A 6,000-nucleotide genomic window follows, 5' to 3' on the forward strand; every position below is an offset into this window, starting at 1 on the left:
TGCACAGTTAGCCAGGATGTATGTTGTTTTGTTTTTTTTTTTTGTTTTTTTTTAACCATAGCCACCAACACAAAGCAAACTGACCCGACCGCGTAATCTTAACAGCATATCAAAATGACCTCCGAGAAACTAAAGCCAGGCTGCTGAGCCATGCAGCCCCTGTGGTTATCATTCTCTGCCACTGGCGGTAAGGATGACTAAGCGGCTAAGTTACGGCTCAGGCGGTGTTTTTTCTGCCTGCAGCGCTGTGTCAACGCTAATGTTGACATGACACATCTGGTGCATCTGGTAAATACTCTAATGCACTCTAATGAGTAATGCCCATGCATTGACTGCAATTTGAAGCAATTTCAATCATTAATTATTGCTATTAATTACCTACTTTCTTTATTATCTAAATCATTACCGCTTGCTAACTTTAATGCCTAAACGACTGATCATTGGGTCGTGATGTTTGCAAGCATTCCACTGCTTTCTACGTCTTACTGACAGTGTTCCCGCTCAAAAATGGCATTTGGATTCTACATAATTTCATTTTGTTTTTATTTTTGTGTCTTTGGATTAAAGGATTCTTAATAAGGTCAAAGCGCAGACATTAGTGGAGCGGACACATGTTGAGGTGTAGCAGGCGGTTTGCAGTGTGAGCTGTGTGTGCTTTGCAGTGTGTACAGTGCGGGTGTGAGTACGCCAGGGTGGTAGAAAGCTTTCAGTCACTCTGTGCTCCTCCTGGGCCCACTGCCTCCACTCCCCCTGCACAGGTGACACTGCACTATTGTGCATCGTGAGTTGAAACAGATACTGGGGTGCTGCATCTTTGATGCAGCCCGAGCTCTGCCAGCTCATTATGGAGTTGTGATTCAGAAACACAGCCCAGAGGGCCCGCCGCATCGCATTTCACTTTCCAAGGCCTGCTATGGTTACCACGACCTCAGACAGAGGGCCACCTTACACCGGCGGGTGCTGAGGGAGGGGGGGGGGGGTGTAGGCTCACCAAAAATAACTTCCTCAACGTTCGTATTTGGACAACAAACTTCCTGTCAAATCAATTCTTATGTGATGGCCCCATTAAAATGTTATAATACTGCTGGGCTGGCATGAGAGCCCACACATGTGAAACCAGCAATATGCACTGAATACACAGATACACACACTCACAACTCACCACCTAAACAAAAAGCATAAGTGACTGTTAACGAACTGCTCCAACATGTTTATAGTTATATAGAATGGACAGGAAATCGACTTTAACATCCTGTATCATATATTTGCAGGGGTCTTTAGAGTCTGCCGTGTGTGCGGCATGCTTAAGGCTCAAATACAGATTTGTTCTGTATGATAAGTGGGGCATTTTCCTTGTGGATGATCTGTAGAACGCAGCGGAACCACAGATGGCAATATATGAGTGCTAGCTAATCAAGAAGCCAGTGCTGGAAGAGCAGGATGCATTATTGATCAATGCATTCACCTAAATATAGCAGGATATCTCTTCCTTTCATGGCACGTACAAGCAGCTCTGTAAACATCATTCAGAAGAGGAGCCTGGTGGATTTATCAGCCAGACATAAAGGGAGTACTTCCAAGTCTTTCCAGTCGAGAGATTGAGTAAATGGATTGATAAATGGGCAGATTGCTGCCACTCCCTGCCCTCACCTAAACAGATCAGAGCTGTCTCTTTTTCGATTTCGCTCCAGGAACAATGTTCACCAGGCACTTTAATGTTTAACTGTCGCTTCGAAAAATGCTTTAAAAGTCATACTTGATAATGTTAAAAGTTGAGGGTAGTGAGCAACATAAAGCACACAAAAAAAAGAAAATCTCACAAAGCTATTTTCATGCCTAGGGGGGAAGTGGGTTGTGGGGTGTTGACAGCTCTGTGGTCCTCAGAACAGTGAGCCGGGTGACAGCTCATCTCCTCTTACTGCCTCAGACACGGGCCACTATCTGTCAGCGCCACCGATAAGTGATTGCCTGGGGTTACTTTACACTGATAGGAGTGCCAGCGAAAAAGGGAGTTAGCACCTTTAACAGTTTAATATTTCCTGCCTGTGCCCTGACAGTGGGGTACTGTCAGATGAGGGACGCTCCTTTTGACGAGCGGGGGGCACTCGGGTGTGAGGGTGAGGCAGGGATGAATAATTCAAGCATCAATAACAGGGAATAAACTGACACAAAACACTGCTCCAGATGTTTAACTTGGTGATTTTCAATCATTTTTCGGGGGGGGGGGGGTCTCCAGTGTCGTCTTCACCACTGGCAATCCCATTTTAAACATTCACCTGTATGCAGATTGACAAAGATCACCTTTCCAGGATGTAAGCTCTATGCACAGGTAAACCAATAACATAGCATGTATCAGTTTCACAGACAACCAATCACAGCCTGTGTTTGTACTTCACCTCAAACACTCACTGAAACCCCATGCTACAAAATGGTGTAAAATAAGTACAGCATTGCTGTGGCTCTCCACGAACAAAAAGGTTCATTTGTACATCACACGCGGAAGGAAAGGAACCTTTATGTTTGTGACTAGACTTCAGATAATGGGAAGTGTAGTTTATCTATGTAGTCATACCACTCCATTCTCAATGATAATACTATTATACAAATGAACAGTGTTTAAACCAATCAATTGATTGCTTTCTTTCAGCCACTTCCTATGAACAGTGAGATGTCATCATCTTATAAAGCTGATATGGTGAACAGAGCAACATTAGTCAGAGTCATTAGGAGTCATGTTTCTGGTCCAATATTCACTCCCCTATTAGCTCTGTTTAGGCCATTCATTCCTTTAGCTGCTAAATGCTCCACTATGTTCCCCAGCTAGTCGCTGACTTTATCTTTATTTGCCTGCTGATGCTGCTGCTGCTGCTGGAAACCAGGCTGGTGAGAGCGGCCATAAACCCCCCCCCACAAAAACGATGACACACTCCACAGTGATAATTCTCTGTGGGTTCATCATTTGATCCATTGTGAATAGAAAATACTGATCATAGCAGCGTCTGTCACCCGAAGAATAGGCCTTGGTTTTTTTCGCCTTGGACGTTCTGTTGATAAAGTTTGAGTTGTTGTAAGTGCCGCCTTTATCTTTATCTAGTTATCTCGCTCTTCTGTGTCTATCGCTGTTTGTTCTCCCTTTGTTCCTATGCATCTAAAGCGTTCAATGTTGTCGGATAGCGTAGATGCTACTAGCTGTTTTGGAAGTGTTTGGATGGTCGGACCGAAGGACTTCAGGCAATGCACGAGAGACCAATCTGAATTTGTAGCGAAAGGGAATTATTGCAGTTTCATGGACTGCAGCTCCAGGGCCATATTCCCCACAGCTGATTCAGTCTTGGATTCGGACAATACAGTATAAAACACATCCATTACAGCACGATCGCGTCCGTTCAAGTTACGCAAATCAAGGCAGTTAGACTGTCTCTCCGTTTGCAGTTAAAAGTAAAGAGAGGAAAGAGATCCGTGCCTTTTAATAAGTAACACCGGGCTCTGGCTTGCCGCTGTGGGCCTGTCAATGAACCCGATGAGTCAGAGTGTAAGATAATCCACACGGGCCGCTCAGACACACAGATGGACCGGGCCAGACCACTAATGTGGCATTAAGGGTATCTTGTGGAGGCTTCATTGTAAACAAGCATGGATTTGTTTACATTCAACATTTCCCACTTTTTACCACCCACCGCTGGATTACGCAAACGTTACCTTATGTGACAGGTGACCTCAAAATGGGTCCTGAGGGGCAAGACAAAACAACCGTCTTTCGCACGTTCTCAAGATATTTTGGTTTCTGAAATTCTGAGGATTTTATAACATGTCCCTGTTTTGTTTAATTAAATAGTAATATCTGTCACTTAATGAGTTTGTGTAATTGTCAATTCAGAAAATCAAAAAGTGCTTCATTTGATATAATTAATTTTGCTTGTAGGTGCTTAGTATCAGTCTTTTCAATTGAAGTAAAACAACATTTTGAAGAGTTTTACATGTAAAGGTATTCAAACCTTGGTCCTGCACAGAGTACATGCAAAGCAGAGCAGGGGTTGTTAAAGAGTTATCTAGTTGTTTTCATTACATGAGATTTTCCACGGAGCACACTCTCTGCAAATGTTTAAACAGGTTTAAAACTTGTCACACACACAAGTTATGCTAGTCACTGGATACAGGACAGAATGAAGAGTCTTGACAGGAAGTTGCGTACATCGGATTACAGCTTCAACAGCTGGATCCATGCCTGAACCTGTGAGTCTCCTCGCCCCCTTCACACCTTCTTACTGTGGCTTTGGTAAAATGATTCCCTGATCTACCCAGGTTGGGTTCTCACAGCCAAAGATCCTACTGTATTAGCCCCTTTCCAGACGTATGGATATGACAAGACATTTATGGGAAGAGCTGCGTGCTCGTGTGCCACGTGTGGCAGAGAGAGATGTCATGTTAGCTGTTGTTGTATGCCGAAGTGTCCTTGAGCAAGACACTGAACCCTAAGCTGCTCCCGATGGAGACCAGCACCTTCGCATGGCAGCTCGGTCGCCATTGGTGTGTGTGAATGTGTGAGTGAATGGGTGAATGAGACTTAGCTGTGAAGCGCTTTGGGAACCGTGAAGGTTGAAAAGCGCTATATAAGTGAGATCATTTACCATTTACCATTTACTTTGACCCTAGCAAAGGATCACAGCCTTCTCTACGTGTTCTCGGTTGTGTAATTTCAGCAGTCTATTGTGGCCTTGTTCCCTACAAGGTGAAGACTGTCCAAGAGAGTGACGTATGTCTTCCGAGCGTTCACATCCTTCGCTGTGCACGCTGTATAAAAGCGGACCACTCTGAGATGCAGTACGGTCAGCCGGGCAGGAGCGACTGCGTTGCTGTCGGGGGGGCCGTCCGTCTGCGGACGTGAACAAAACCACGGGAGCTACTCCCTCGTTGCCGGTCTTCTGCTTTCTCTCGCGGGCCGCATCACTGATGGATTTTAAAATGCATTTTGCCGTTGAAGCCCTCGTGACCGTTTCATAATTTCATAATTCTAACGTTATTAAAGTGAATTCTGCTGCCTGCTTTCTAATCCCCAACAGTGCACGAGCAATGAATGACAGGAAGTTAGTCATTCCTGTTTGCTCGCATGCTGTAAAACATTTCGCCAGATATTCATTCAGGGTTAGGGTTATCCATGCAGTTGGCATGAGTAAACATTATAGTTTATCAAACTGATTTTGAGAGATGGAGATTGAGATAATGAATTTAATACAGTCTTCTTCGCAGGTGGAACAAGATGTGCATTTAATCTCTCATTCAATTCTTGTGCCGTGAAGTTTTACAGTTTTTTATGTTACCAGGTCCGACCGAGTGACTAAGGGGCTTATGCAGATATGAGACCATCAGATTAACATCAAAGGGGTGCATGTCTGAAAAGGGCTTTAGTTACGTGGATGATGACATCTCCACAGCAGTAAAAGCTGACAGTAGCTGGGAATATATTTGAGTTATTGCAGTTCATGGTGCAGTTTGTAATAGAGGCACCCTGACTTTGCTCTCTTTTTAAAACTTGTCCATCAATTCTTTAGCAATGCTTCAAAGACAGTTTGCAAACTACTTAGCCGTTCGTGGACGCCAAGATCTTCAAACTTTTTAAAGAGTGACCTATAGACAAAGTTAAACTTCAACATTAGCGGCAGTGTCTCAAAGTGCTTTACCATATCTCTGCGCTGTGTGAAGTCACTCAGTCTACAAGTTAACTATACCGGCTCAATCAGTACCCCAGTGGAATTAATTGGTTTTTGAGAAGTCCATGTAGACGCAGCGGGGGGAAAGATAACCCAAGTGGTTCACAGTCTCTGTTCCCTCCGAGTCCACTGGGTCAAAATTACCATCAATCTGGACAGCGGCAGTGCAAGCTCGGCTGAGCACGAGGTTTAGTTTACAGCACGGCGGGCATGCTGCCACGCTGTTCAGTTCTTCAAGTATGGTGATCTACTTTCAGCCAGCGCAGTTCAGCTCCATGTCTCTGGCCTGTTC

The sequence above is a fragment of the Enoplosus armatus genome, chromosome 13 (genome assembly GCF_043641665.1).
Source record: "Enoplosus armatus isolate fEnoArm2 chromosome 13, fEnoArm2.hap1, whole genome shotgun sequence".
In the NCBI taxonomy this organism is placed as follows: Eukaryota; Metazoa; Chordata; class Actinopteri; order Centrarchiformes; family Enoplosidae; genus Enoplosus; species Enoplosus armatus.